The sequence below is a fragment of the Pseudophryne corroboree genome, chromosome 4, assembly GCF_028390025.1.
Source record: "Pseudophryne corroboree isolate aPseCor3 chromosome 4, aPseCor3.hap2, whole genome shotgun sequence".
NCBI lineage: Eukaryota > Metazoa > Chordata > Amphibia > Anura > Myobatrachidae > Pseudophryne > Pseudophryne corroboree.
This window is the reverse complement of record NC_086447.1, coordinates 607,527,659-607,542,296: the sequence shown is the minus strand read 5'-3', so window position 1 is coordinate 607,542,296 and position 14,638 is coordinate 607,527,659. Positions and strand designations below refer to the sequence as shown.

At 44.0% G+C, this 14,638-nt stretch overlaps 1 protein-coding gene and 1 pseudogene across 3 annotated transcripts in view; one reads left to right on the top strand and one right to left on the bottom strand.

Annotated features, from left to right (window-relative positions):
- LYST (lysosomal trafficking regulator) overlaps positions 1-14,638 on the top strand; it is an 864,675-nt gene that overhangs the window by 543,214 nt on the left and 306,823 nt on the right. The gene's annotated exons all lie outside the window — the stretch shown is intronic.
- On the bottom strand, positions 4,843-4,961 carry LOC134912173 (5S ribosomal RNA; annotated as a pseudogene).

The window sequence follows — 14,638 nt, the reverse complement described above, 5'->3', positions numbered from 1 at the left end:
GTCATTTTTTCCCCCATATTTCTGCAACCAGGATCGGCTCAAAGAGCCCGAGCCTGGTTATGCTTAGGAGGGGGGACCCCACGCAATTTTTTTTTTTGGGATTTTACAGTGTTTAATTTAAAAAAAAAAAAAAAAAAAAAAATGAACCCCAGCACGGATCACACAGATCCGGCCGAGATTCATTGTAAAAAAGTCGGCAGTGTTTTGCTAATCACTGCCGTAAAAAACAGAAGAAAAAAACGAATGACATCGACATCGGAAAACCCGAAAAGGCTAAATACGGCAGCTTAGTAAATTAGACGTAATCAATTCAAAAAGTTGCAATTTTACACTTTCGATGTCATTCGTGATTGAACTTTGACCTGAAACGGGAAAATACGAATCTTAGTAAATTTACCCCATTGTGTCTGGTTTCAATAAAGTTTTTTAAATTAATACTAATACTGGGACACGCAGCACCATCCTTGACAAAGGGCTACGGCCAGAAACGCGTTGGATTGTGCACACGTTTTTGCGGCATCAGGACGGAGACGCTATGTCAAGTTACCGGACAGAGCTACTATACGGCAGCGGTTCACAGCACTGAGGACTGAGAACGGAGGCTAGCAGCTGGGAAACAGCTTCACAGCAGGTAGGGAAAGTTAGGGAGAGATTCTTCTCATAACTGTGTAACATCCAGAGCTGCAGTTTCAATTCATCAAACTGCCGGCACCTACTCGGACGCGTCTCACCTGCCTCACTGAAATAATCCTGTCATCCAAATCATCCACAAAAGAGTGTAAACACTATACTGTTTAACTTTATTTGTTTTTTTAGGTAATGCATCTATCACACACACAAGCGCTCTGCTAAAACCTTACTTGCTATATCTGTACTAATCAGAGCAGCTGAAACCCATTCATTAACCCTAGCGCAGCCCTACCTATTTGTGTTTCACCCATGTATTAAGACAGCATTTTTTTTTTTTTTGAGTATCACATTTAGAGAACTTCTTGTTGATTATGGAGTGTATTCCAAGTTATATGTATGGGAAGCAGTCAGGATCCCGGTAGTCATAATACAGACGCCAGGATCCCGACACCAGTCTGAATGTCGACACCGGCATTCGGAAAGGGCACTAGATCCCGGCGCCGGGATCCCGACAACTGGGATCCTGAACGAAGACACACCGCACCGCTGCAGAAGTAAGCCACGTGAGGGGGCAGGTTAGGTTTAGGTTTCGGGGTGAGGGTTAGGGTTAGGCTGCGGCAAGGGGGTTAGGGTTAGGCACCCCCTCTGGGGGTTAGTTTTAGGCTGCAGGGAGGGGGGGCTAGGTTTAGGCACCTCTGGAGTGTGGTTAGGGTTAGGCACAAAGGGAGGAGGTTAGGGTTAGGCTGCGGGCAGGGAGGGTTAGGGGGGTGGGGAGTGGGTAGAACACCCTGTCAGTCTTTCTAAATTCGGTATCCTGGCGTCGGTATTTCGACGGGGTGCCACATGCCGGTATCTCATACTGATTCCATATATATTACCACCAGTCATCGGGCAATCCTGTTAATTCAGCAGCATGATGCTTCAATATGTCAAAAATGAGGTTTTCTTGCTAAATCACTAAAGCTGATTGTTTTGTATGTTGCAATTTTTCTGTGAAAATCTGACACTGATTCCAAATCAAATAATCTCTTCTCCCTGCAACTTGCAGAACTGTAGGTGGTCAATGCCAGGTACTTCAGAAGGCTATAACTACATTAGAGACTTTAGAAAAAAGGGCAGCTAAGATGTTGCATGGCCTTACAGCACAAAACTCACAAGGAAAGGTTAAAAGATGTATAGTTTGGGACAGAGAAGGGAAAGGGGGGACATGATAGAAACGTTCAAAATATATCAAGGTACAGGAGGGAAATATTCTTCAAAGGAAGAGAAGTACTAGAACCTTAGGTTATACACTGAAACTAGAGGGAGGTAGGTTTAGAGAAAACAGTTGTAATAATTACTTCCAGTCAGAGGTGGCAGTTTAAACACGGTTGGGATAGGCATAAGAATATCCTTACAAAGACCTAAGGAACAATAGAGTTGAAGTTGCGAAAAGGATAAATAAAAAAGGGCCAAGTGGCTCTTACTTGCCGTTAAATTCTATGTTTCTATGGTACTCCAGTGCCAGATCACTATGTTACTTCTAACTCCGGTGCTGACTGGATAAAGTGGAGATTTTGTTGTCATTGTCTGTGATGGAACTTAATTTAGTGCATACACTTGTGTTTCTGATGATTGTCTGTTGTTGAGAAGCCCTGGCATTGGTTTCCCTTAGTTCATCTAGGTGAGGGAGGTGCATGTTATATGTTAATTTCCTTTCCCCCAGAAATTTAAGTAGACCCATATAAGTCTTGTTTCAGAACACAGAGCAAAGTTCTTCCAAAATAGAAGATTCAAATAAACATGCTTGTGCGCTGCTTGTTCTGCTGAAGCCTAAACACACATTAATGTTACTGTGTAATAAATAGGTTAAACAATTGAAAATAAAAGTGTGCATCTCTCCCCCCCCAATTGCAGATCCAGGTTTATGAGCTGGTTTTGATCCTTGAAAAAAAAGGAAAAAACGAGTAGGGTTCCCTCGTATTTCCATGAACCAGCACTGGTTCAACTAGTGGGTGTTAATGGCAAAGCAGGGGGTCTCCCGGCCAAAACACTAATATCCCCCAACTAGTCAGCCCAGACTCGGAATTCCTTTTGAAGTGGGGACCCCCCCCCCCTCCAATAAAGTGGTCCCCATACGCGCATGCAGAGAGTGGTTCCGAGTACCTAGAAACCCCCTCTTGCCGCTGATCCATCTGCGCTGCTGTCCAATTTATTTATATTTTTAGAAGGAGAAGCTTATTGAGAAGCTGGTTGCTGGTGCCTGTAAGGGGAGCTCCTCTCAGGCAGTCCATCAGGCTTTGAGACAGAGCCAGGTGAGGCAGTGGCTGCTGTCTTCGGCTCTCACAGTGACTATGCAGCAGCCTGGTAAAGGAGGTGTAGTTTATAATAAATTGTTCTGGCCGGGTGAGGTGGGTGATGTACATGCTGTACCAATTACTGCAGCAGTTTGTGAGTAGCATGTGTATAGGATTGGGCGTGGGGGGCTGTGCTTCCTGTTAATGGGTGTGTGCATGTATACTATGTATGCTGTGTGCATGTATACTGTGTGTGTGTGTGTATACTGTATATGTATGTGTATGTCTGCTGTGTGCATGTATACTGTGTATGTATGCATATGTACTGTGTGTGTGTGTGTATGTTTGCATGTATACTGTGTATGTATGTATGCTGTGTGCATGTATAATGTGTATGTATACTGTGTGCATGTATACTTTGTGTATGTATGTATACTGTGTATTTGCATATGTATGCTGTATGTATGCTGTACGCATGTATACTGTGTTAGTACGTATGTATGCTATGTGTTTGTATGTATGCTGTGTGCATGAATGTGTATGTATGTACAGCATGCTGTGTTTGTAAGTACACTACTGTACAGTATGTGTATGTATGTCTATGTACAGATTTGCTGTGTATGTGTATATATATATATATATATGTAGACGTATGGATTGGTATTGCGCCACATGTGCGATAAGACGGATGTGTTGTTTAAAAAGGCTAGTCACTATGACACTCCCCTATGCTGCTAACGGGGCGTCTGCTGTTACCCTCAAAGAATATAGGGGTGGTAAAACCCTAAAGACAATGTAGGAAAAAGGAGGGGATGAGGGTGAGTAGCGACCTCGGTGTCCGTAAAAGGTATAAAATTGCCAGTATGTTTAAAAATATATAAAAGCTATTTATTGACATAAAATTCAAACATAAAGGAGAGACATAAAAATTGGGACAATAAAATACACAACTGATCTAAAACCAGCAAATAAAAGAGCAAATTAAAAGTATCCTTATCTTAGAGTGAGGTAGGTACAGGTCACCCAACGCGTTTCGTCTGATGAGTCTTCTTCACAGGGTAGGGACAAAATGAACCTTGGCAGCTATTTATAGCCATACCCCTTAGTGGGAGGGTAGTGACATCATTAGAAGTCATGTGATCTAATTAGTTAGCAGATATTCTTAAATATATGAACCTGCACATATAGCAATGGATTACAGCTTAGTGGAGGGTTGTACAACATGTTATTAGTTGGGAACGAGTGTTTAGAAGTCCAATAGTAAAGAGAACAGTCTTTAAAATCTTTAAGTAGCAGTATTTCCGCCACACTTCCGGTTGCGGCGGTCGTGGCGCGTCACTTCCGCCCCACATCCGGTTTCTTCTGCGCGTGCGCCCGCGGCGATTCGGCGTGATCACATGGGCTGCATGTTCATGTAGGGTCCAGGGGCTCCTATTTCATAGAGTAGACTGTAGTGTTCAGTTGGTCCATATAGCGGCGGCCATTTTCGGCAAGATTATGTCCATAGGGTCTCAGTGTGCGGCGGCCATTTCTTAGTAGTCCATTATATGGAAATGACTCTACAGTGTTCTCCAGTGTCATAGCAACGATTCCACACATAGCAACAAATAAATGAAGATATCAGAATAACATCATTCTTATTTAAAGACAGCCATTAACTTTAGTAGCAAAAAGATAACTTAATTAAGAAAAGTGTTATTAGTGAAGCAGACTTCTTAATACACATTATAGTGCAGAGATGATAGAGCTGAGAGAATTTGGAGATTGGAGTGGACTAATAATAGGTTCATAAAACATATAGTGTATAACAGAATTAGAATGTGGTTACAAAGATACGGAGGTGTGACTGATAGAGCTTATGTGAATCCTATTCAACTATATACCTGTGGATAAATAAGGAGTATATTCCTTCCTTAGGCACTTATTGTATTCCTGTTCCATACAGTACCTGATCTTCCCAGGTGGTCCCCCTCGCTGGTACTGATCAGGCCCATCGCTGCTTGGCTTCCAAGATCGGGCGTATTTGGGCATTTCCAGCGTGGTATGACTGTAATAATTTTGCGCCTTCCAGTTTATTGCTCCGGACCGCAATATTAGTGCTAATTTAATGTTTGTGAACTGGTAATTAGTCCAAAGTTTTCGTGCTAGTGTGGGTTAGGCGGTGGGGGGAGGGGGGGGGGGGGGGAAGGTGGGTTTAGGTGATTACTGCTAGCGTGGATTGGTATGGGGCTTGGTGGTGGGGGGGGGGGGGGGGGGAAGCAGAGGTTGGGGCGAGAGGAAGGGATGGTATGTGCGGAGAATTGCAGAGAATGCCGGACTGGCGAGTATTAAGGAGTAGAAGTACCGTGTTTTAAAGAAAGGGGGCGATCTCGTAGCTGTCATTAAATCCTTTTGGCTGTAGTGTCTGTAATTGAAATATCCAAAACATCTCACGACGTGACAACTTGTTAGCGAGATCCCCTCCTCTGTCTCCTAGTTTCACCAATTCAATGGCCTTGAAAGTCAGGGCTTCCGGATTAGAGTTGTATGTGTGGATGAAGTGTTTGGACACGGCATGGCTTTCCACTTTGTTCTTAATATTTCTCACGTGTTCTTGTATCCTTAATTTCAGGGGTCTCTTTGTCTTCCCTACATACTGTTTGCCACAGTTGCATTCCAGAAGGTATACCACTGATTGGGTGTTACAGTTCATGTGATCCTTAATTCTGTACTCCTTTTTCTTATCCATATCAGTGAATGTTTTCCTGTTGGGGTGTAGGTATCTACAAACATTGCATCGCCCGCATTTGTAGGATCCCACACATTTGGGCCATGTGTGGTCCTTCTCTTGAGACGCCTTCAGCATGCTTGGGGCTATCAGGTCCTTCAGGTTTTGTGATTTCTTAAAAACTATTTCGGGATGAGGAGGGAGGATTTCTTTCAGGATTGGATCCATCCATAAAATTCTCCAATGATTCCTAAAGTGGTCTCGACTATAAAATCAAAAATACTCTCAATTTACACTGAACACCGAGCAGCTTTATGGATAGAACCCCTGTTTGTGTGATTTGTAAGGTTCCCACTATCACAAACAATATCCAAGTGCGCTAGTATATACAATACTGTAGATTTGAAATATAATCGTAGAGGAGTTTACCTCAGTGGACCAATCCAATGATTGGGTCTTTATTTGATGGATCAATATGATATACAGTACCCTGTGTCTGATCTGTGGTTATGTCTGTCCCCGGAGGGGGGCACTAGTGGGTCAGTGGTGGTGCGATGGAGAAACCGAGGAGGCTGTAAGAAATTCCTGCACATGTGCGCAATGATGTTTATTATATGGTCACCAATATATACAGTAATTAAAGCAGATGATAACTTGGGATGAATGGTACATGGAATGCTGACAATGATGAATAAACAGTCACAGGTATTTAGCTGGTCTGGAAACCAGTGCAGTAATTAGGCAATGAAATACAGGCAATGAACAAGTCTGAAAACTAGTATAGCAATCAGATGGTGATCACTACCACAGTTGGTTTGGAAACCAGCAACGATACTCCACACAGACAGTTTGTAATGCAAAGTCCACAACCAAGCAAGGTTAAGCAGGAGACAACTTGAAACACATATGAAGTGGTTGTATTAAGTGCCAGATGCCATAGCACAATGCTGAATGCATGTTGAACATACACAGGTGAAGATAATGAATAGCACCTGAAGAAAGTCTCTTACTGCAAAAGGTGGAGGCTGACTGTAGCAGAAGTTGGAGCTGAAGTAAATGCTGGGACCTGTAGTTCCACAGGAAAACTGGAACCGGGAGATCACTTGGAGATGCCCGAAATAGGAGATCGCTGGAAACAGGAGATTGAAGACTGGAGATTGAAAACTGGACCAGGAGATGCTATGCAGCAATGCGACGCGTTGTCGAAGGTGATGAGACTGAGCCGAAGCTCTGGACTTATACTCCCTGGTTGGCATCATTGGATACTTGGATCATGTGAGCAATCTCAGCGCAGGATTGGGTGCTCTCCGGTCAGCTGACCACAAGTGTCATGGCAGCGCCCATGCTTTACAGATGGCCGGTACACAGGAGGGCACCCGCAGAATGGACTTCAGGGGTTCACCACAATAGTGGGTACTGCGCTCCGCAGACAGGACGCTCATACAACCGCAGACTGGGGCCGTGACCGCCGGAGGCCTGCACACCAGCGCGCCGTTAAGTGAGACATCACTGAATGCTGGTTCCTGACACCCTAGAATTAACCCCCTCACCAAAGATATCACCCAAGAAAAGAATAATAGTAGGGCATTGTTTTTATATATACAATGTTTTTCTTAAAAATAGTAAAGTGACATAAAAATTTGTTTTAACACCAAAATATCAATATCCATGTCAGTGTACAGTAGTTTGAAATCTAACCTACCCTCACCTTAGCAAATGTGTGAGCTACAAATACAGAGACATGATGAGTGTAGATTGGTGAACCCTGTGTGTTTTGTCTCAATGACTTCTTCAGGGGTATTTACTATTTAGACTTTTGGGGTGATAACGAAATGAGGGGAAGAAAATTTAAGTGAGTCCCATTTTGGGAAAGAAATTAATTATTAATAGACATTTGTATGGTAACATACCGATTTAACTTAAAATCAGATGTGTGGGATCACCCATTCATCAAAAAGGTCTTGAAGACTGTGACACAATCTTGAATAGATAGATCCTAGAATAGATGGATCCTAATTATGAGTCCATTATAAATCAGAATTTACTATTAATAAACACTTGTATAATAACATACCAATTAGCCTTAAAATCAGATGTGTGGGATCGCCCATTCATCAAAATATCTTAAAGGCTTTGACACAATTTAAAAGATGGATCCTAATTACGAATCCATTGAATATCAGTATGTCAAATTTATAAAGAAAGGTACATACTGTACCACTTCACCAGAAGACACAGGTTCCATAGAAAGGGATTTTCAGACTGACTTAAAATGTGGCATCCAAAAATGCCCCATAATTGTTTAAAGGTGCTGCAATTAGTGGACAAGTTTGAAGTAGAACCACGAATAGAAATTCAACTCATAAGGTTCTACAAATACACAATACAAACATATACATACCTATGGTAATGTTATACGTTCTTATTGGTGACCAGTACACTCACTGATATAGTAAGGTAGAACCACAATTATGTCGTACCTTAAAGAAATAAAGGAAAAATCCCATATATTTCCTCAGATGCTGCATCAGATACAAAGTATAACATAAACTTCTAATTAAAACAAATTGTGTCTATTTTCCGCAACTCTGTAGCCTCAGACCACTGAGATTGTGACCTCTTCCAGAGCTTTTATTGTTAAGTGCTTTTTAAATAGTAATTATAAATAAATGTGATCTGTGTCTGTGAAATAAAATCACCAATCCAATGTGTACTAAAATACAAGCATATATATTATGCATACAGTATAAATACTATTTGTCCATTTCGTCTACCGTTTTACAAAAAACCTTCTTACTACTAATGGTAAGACAAATATGAAACCATATATTCAATGTGCACCATGAATACAAGAATTGCCTATACAAGTGACAAATTACAGTTATAAAAAGAAACAATATCTATATGTTCCTTAAGCCTTTTGGGGGAGAGAATGTCCAGTGTATAGATCCAATAGGATTCTTTTTTGGATAAAGCTAGGTCTCGGTCTTTCCCCCTCAGATGGGGCTCAATGTGTTCCAAAATAGTGAATCTCAGGGATGTAACCTCCCCATTGTGGAATTCTGCGAAATGTTGCAGCAAACTATGGCCCTCATTCCGAGTTGATCTCTCACTAGCTGCTTTTAGCAGCAGTGCAAACATTAGGCCACCGCCCTCTGGGAGTGTATCTTAGCTTAGCAGAATAGCGAACAAAAGATTAGCAGAACTGCTAATAAGTAATTCCATGCAGTTTCTGAGTAGCTCCAGACCTACTCCTAGATTACGATCACCTCAGTCCGTTTAGTTCCTGGTTTGACGTCACAAACACGACCTGCGTTCGGCCAGCCACTCCCCCGTTTCTCCAGCCACTCCTGCGTTTTTCCCTGGCACGCCTGCGTTTTTTTAGCACACTCCCGGAAAACGCTCAGTTACCTCCCAGAAACGCCTTTTTCCTGTCAATCACTCACCGATCAACAGTGCGACTGAAAAGCGCCGCACGAACACCAGCAAATCTACTAAGTTTTGTAGATTTGCTGGTGTTCGTTTTCCACCTAATCGCTGCGTTGCGAAAAACGGCAACGAGCGAACAACTCTGAATAACCACCTATGTGTCTTTAATTTATGTGTAATGTTTCGCAAGTGTTTTTGGATTCTAAATTTAACACACCTTTTTGTTTTCCCAACGTACATCAAATGGCAGCTACCGGTGATTTTATAGATAACATCATTGGAATTGCAGTTGACTAAACCTCTGATGGTATGAATAAAACCGTTTTCTTGAATGAAAGTGAACTGTTTTCTATACATGTGTTTACAGCAGTTGCATTTGTTTTGGTTTAGAAGATCTTGGTTGGCTTGGAGCCAAGATGTTTTTTAGATTTTTGGCTTTTCTAAATACTACCAGTGGTTTAGAAGGTAAGCTCGGTCCCAACACAGGATCTTTCAACAATACATTTAAGTGTCGTTCGAGGATTCTACAAAAAAGGTTTTCCTGGTTAAATTATGTGTTGAGCCTAGAAGTGATTTTTTTATTTTTTTTTGCCGTTTTGAGTTCTACTTGGTTTCAATAAACGTTCCTCTTTGTTACGATCTGAGGCCATGACTTTCGCTTCTTCTATTTTTTCCGGTTATAAATCTCTTTCAAAGAAACTCCGAAAGTCCTCAATTGTACTACAATTTTTCCGCAACCTTAAAAACTGGTTTTAAAGAGGTACTGTAGATGCTAACAGCTGTATACCGTCCACTAGTTGTCTTTACCTAGTCTGGATCAACATTGTACTGTACTCAGTTTTTAAATATCTAAAAGTAAAATCTTTGTACTCCCATTTTTATATATCCAGCTTTTGTAAAAATAAAATTTTATCATTTTACTTGGGCTATCTGATCCACTTTTTAACCTATTTTCTACGGCCCAATATTTTCTTGCTATAAACTTTTCACGGGAGGCAGTCAGTTGACCACCTGTCTGGATCCCACCGGAATCCCGACACCAGCTGAAATACCGGCAGTCGTAGTCCTGACCGCCGGCTGGTTAACCCTCTTGAGTGGTGGTCGACACCACCACCCGTAGGGGAACACAAACCTGTTGCGACCGATGGGCCCCACTGGGCCCGAAGCGTGGCGAGCGCAGTGAGCCCACGAGGGGACACTCTGCTCTCGCCACCGGGTTCCCGGCTTTCGCTCTCCCAGCTTCTGTCTCCCAACTGCCTGGATCCCGACCGCTGGGATCTCGTACTGATCCCCTTAACACAACCAGTCGCTGATACCTCTATTTACCTGTTTTGTGTGTGTGTGTGTGTGTGTGTGTGTGTGTGTGCATATGTATATATATAAAAATATAAATGTGTGTGTATACACCCTTCAGCCATAACTTTAAAATCACCTGCCTCATATTGTGTATGTCCCCCTTGTGCTACAAAAAACTTCTTTGACCTGTCAAGTCATGAACTCCACAAGACCTATGAAGATGTTGTGTGTTATCTTACATAAAGATGTTTAAATTGCGATGCTGAGCCTTGGACTGTTTTCCAGCACATCCCACAGCTGCTTGATCGGTGTGAGAGCTGGGGAATTAGGGGCCATACCGTGAACTCTTTGTCATGTCCCTCAAATCATTCCACAACAATTTTTGTTTGGCATGGGTGCATTATCCTGCTTAAAGATCACTGCCATCAGGAACACTATTGCCAAGAAGGGGGGTACTTGGTCTGCAACAATATTTAGGTAGGTGGTACATGTCAAAGTAAAATCCACATGAATGCTAGTAGCATCAGTTTCCCAGCAGAATATTGCACAGAGCAGCACACTGCCTCTGCTGCTTGCCTTCATCCCATAGTGCATTCTGGTGCCATCCCTTGGCCAGGTAAACAAAGCACACCCAGCCATCCACATGATGTAAAAGAAAACATGATTCATCAGACCAAGCTACCTTCATTCCAGTTCTGACACTTACATGCTTATTGTAGGCACTTTCGGTAGTGGACAAGGTTCAGCATGGGAACTCTGATCTGTGGCTATGCAGCAAGCTGCCATGCACTGTGTTCTGTCGCCTTCCTGACACATTTCTTTCATAGCCAGCATTAACTTTTTCAGCAATTTGAGCTACAGTAGCTCTTCTGTGGGATCAGATAAGATGGGTTAGCCTTCAATCCCCACACGCATCAATGAGCCATATTACTTTCCTTGGACCACTTTTGCATACCCTGAACCTGCAGTTTTGTAAATGCTTTATCCCAGCGAGCTAGCCATCACAATTTTGCCCTTGCCAGTTGCTCAGATCCTCACACTTCCCCATTGTTCCTTCTTATAGCATATGAACTACAAGAACTGACTGTTCATTTACTGCCTAATATATCCCACCCCTTGACAGGTGACATTTTAACAAGATAATCAATGTCATTCACTTTCTGTGAGTGGTTTTAATGTTATGGCTGATCAAAGTTTATGTGTGATTCCGGAATGTTATGTTAACACTAGTAATTCTTTCTGTCTGATTTAGAGTGTCACAACTGAGGGCTGGGGACCGTGACTGGGAGCCTCAGTTGTAGGGGCTGACGGGTACTTAAATTTAGGAGGAGCTATGTGACTCCTGGACATACGTATTGACAGCAGCAAAAAATGCCCGAGGGCGTGACCACGACAACTGGGAATTCCTTAAGTGCTTTTATTAAATAAAAAGTCAGATAACGTGCAAAAGAATAATAGAAAGTCACACGTGATAATTAAGTTCACAATCGGTGAAGGCCAGTAACCTGGAATATGGAAGAAAGTTCTGTAAACAATAAATGAGGCTGGGGTTCACTGGAAGATGAGGAATGAAACTGGAGTACGCAGGAACTGAAGACTGAAGGATGATTACTGCAAAGCAAAAGTTCAAACACAGGAATCCAAAGTAGGCTGTAGGGGGTTAACACTGGAGAGTCGGGTTACACAGGCAGAGTGTAATCACCAGGGAAGTCAGGCTGATCTGCAGAATGGAATTGCAGGAGAAAATCTGTAGTGAAGCTTGTAGGCTGTAATCACAGATGACAATGAAAGCACTGACGATCTTTTGGGAGCTGGGACCGGATATTTATACCTGCTGCATAGCAGGGATTGGCTGAGCAATTATGACAAGGCTCCAGCACCGTGGATAGGAGGAATAATGTCATGTGACTGGAGTCTAACATGGCTGCGCCCATGAACAAACAGAGAAGGGGAATTAAGTACTATAGGGAAGGTGCAACACTTGCGATGTAGGCCGCAGTAGCAGAATAACATGCGCCCAGTGGCGCGCGGCGGTCAGCGAGACAGGAGTGGCAGCAGAGGCCCATGGAGGACGTGCATCCAGAAGGAAAATGGTGTCTCAGTATCCGGATCGTGACAGTACCCCCCCTTTTAGGAGTGGCCCCAGGACACTTCTTAAGTTTACCTGGCCATCTGGAATGGAACTTCTGGATGAAGACTTGTGCCAACTTGGAAGTGGGGAATCCATGACAGAATCCATCGAGTGATGAGACCACGGACGATGAGGATCAGACAAGGAAACCAGTTGCCTAGTGGGTAACTGGCGGGATACTTTGTGCTGGGCACATTTCGGGCAGGAGGCCACAAATTCAGCAATGTCCTTCTTTAGGGTCGGCCACCAATTTGACCTGGAGACGAATTTTAAGGTCTTGCGTATGCCCGCGTGTCCGGCAAAGCGAGAGGAATGTGCCCGATGCAAGAGCTTCCTCCTGAAAGCCGGCTTCACAAAATTTTTCCCTGGCGGGAGCATAGAGTCCATACTCACTGCGGAGAACGCCACTGGATCAACAATACAATGCTTGTCAGTAGACTCAGACTCATTTTCTTGCTCCCGAGAGCGGGAAAGAGCATCAGCCTTGTGATTCGGTGACCCTGGACAAAACTGTAGCTTGGAGTCTTGGCACAGAGGAGACGGGACATCAGAAGACTTGTAGGAGGATATGCGAACTGGAAGCCCTTTTTGGAGACAGGTCTCTGAGCAGGAAGGACCCCATGCCAGGATACGGGTCGACTTCCAATCAACTTGAGGATTATGCAGACGTAGCCATGGAAGGCCTAGGACCACAGGATGGGTGGCCCTTGGGATAACCTGGAAAGAAATCAACTCTGTATGCTGGTCCCCTACCTTCAGACGAATAGGTAGGGTCTTGGAGGTAATCACTGCCTCAGGAATCCTACTGCCGTCCACGGCAGTTAGAGATATCGGTGATGACAGTCTCTCAGTGGGAAGAGACCACTGCTTAACGAACTTCTCTGTAATAAAGTTTCCGGCTGCTCCAGAATCCAATAAGCAGTGAGATTCTTTGTACGCGGAGCCACCTGCAGAGAAACTGAGAGATTGCAGTTACTTGGAAATGGAGAGAAATTCGTCACTCCTAGCTGACCTTCTCCTTGGAGGGCTAGGACTTGAGGTTGTCCCGGACGCTTGGGACAGGACTTGATAACGTGAGAAGATTCGGCACAATACAAACAGAGACGCTCAGCGAGACGTCTACTACGCTCTGCCTGAGATAAACGAGAGCGACCTATCTGCATAGGTTCCTCCCGAGACGGAGATGGCTGACGAGAAATGGAAACCGTAGGAATCCTGGGACATGTAGATCTTCCTCGTTCAACAGCCCTTTCACGGAACCGTAAATCGACCTTAGTGCAGAGGGAAATGAGCTCGTTTAAAGTTAAAGGCAAGTCTCTAGCAGCGAGCTCATCTTTGATACGCTCGGATAGCCCTCCCCAGAAGGCTGCATAAAGAGCGTCATCATTCCAGGAGACTTCAGATGCCAAGGTCTGGAATTGCACCAAATACTGACCGACAGTTCGCGTCCCCTGACGCAGTCGAAGGATCTCTGAGGAAGCTGATGTCACTCGACCTGGCTCGTCGAAAATTCGTCTGAACGTTGCCACGAAGTTAGCATAGGATGACAACAGGACATCAGACCTTTCCCATATAGGTGAGGCCCAGTCTAGAGCGGCACCAGTGAGTAGAGAAATAAGGTATGCCACCTTAATGCGGTCAGTAGGGAAACTGCTGGGTTGCAATTCAAATTGGATCTCGCACTGGTTTAGGAAACCCCTGCAGGCTTTAGGGGATCCATCATATTTAGCAGGAGTCGGCAAGTGAAGATAGGGAACAGGAACAGGTACGGTGGGTGGGGACACCACCGGAGGCACTGGAGTCGGCACACTGGATGCCCCTGATCCACGGAGGGCCGCTTGAATTTCATCCAGCCTGGAGGAGAGGTCCTGGAGACAGCGAACAACATGGTCCTGAGCAGCCTCCTGACGTTCAAGGCGGGTTGCCAATTCTTGTATCAGCCTAAGCGCTTGGGACAGGTCTCCGGCTGGATCCATTTGGTCAGTGCTTACTGTCACAACTGAGGGCTGGGGACCGTGACTGGGAGCCTCAGTTGTAGGGGCTGACGGGTACTTAAATTTAGGAGGAGCTATGTGACTCCTGGACATACGTATTGACAGCAGCAAAAAATGCCCGAGGGCGTGACCACGACAACTGGGAATTCCTTAAGTGCTTTTATTAAATAAAAAG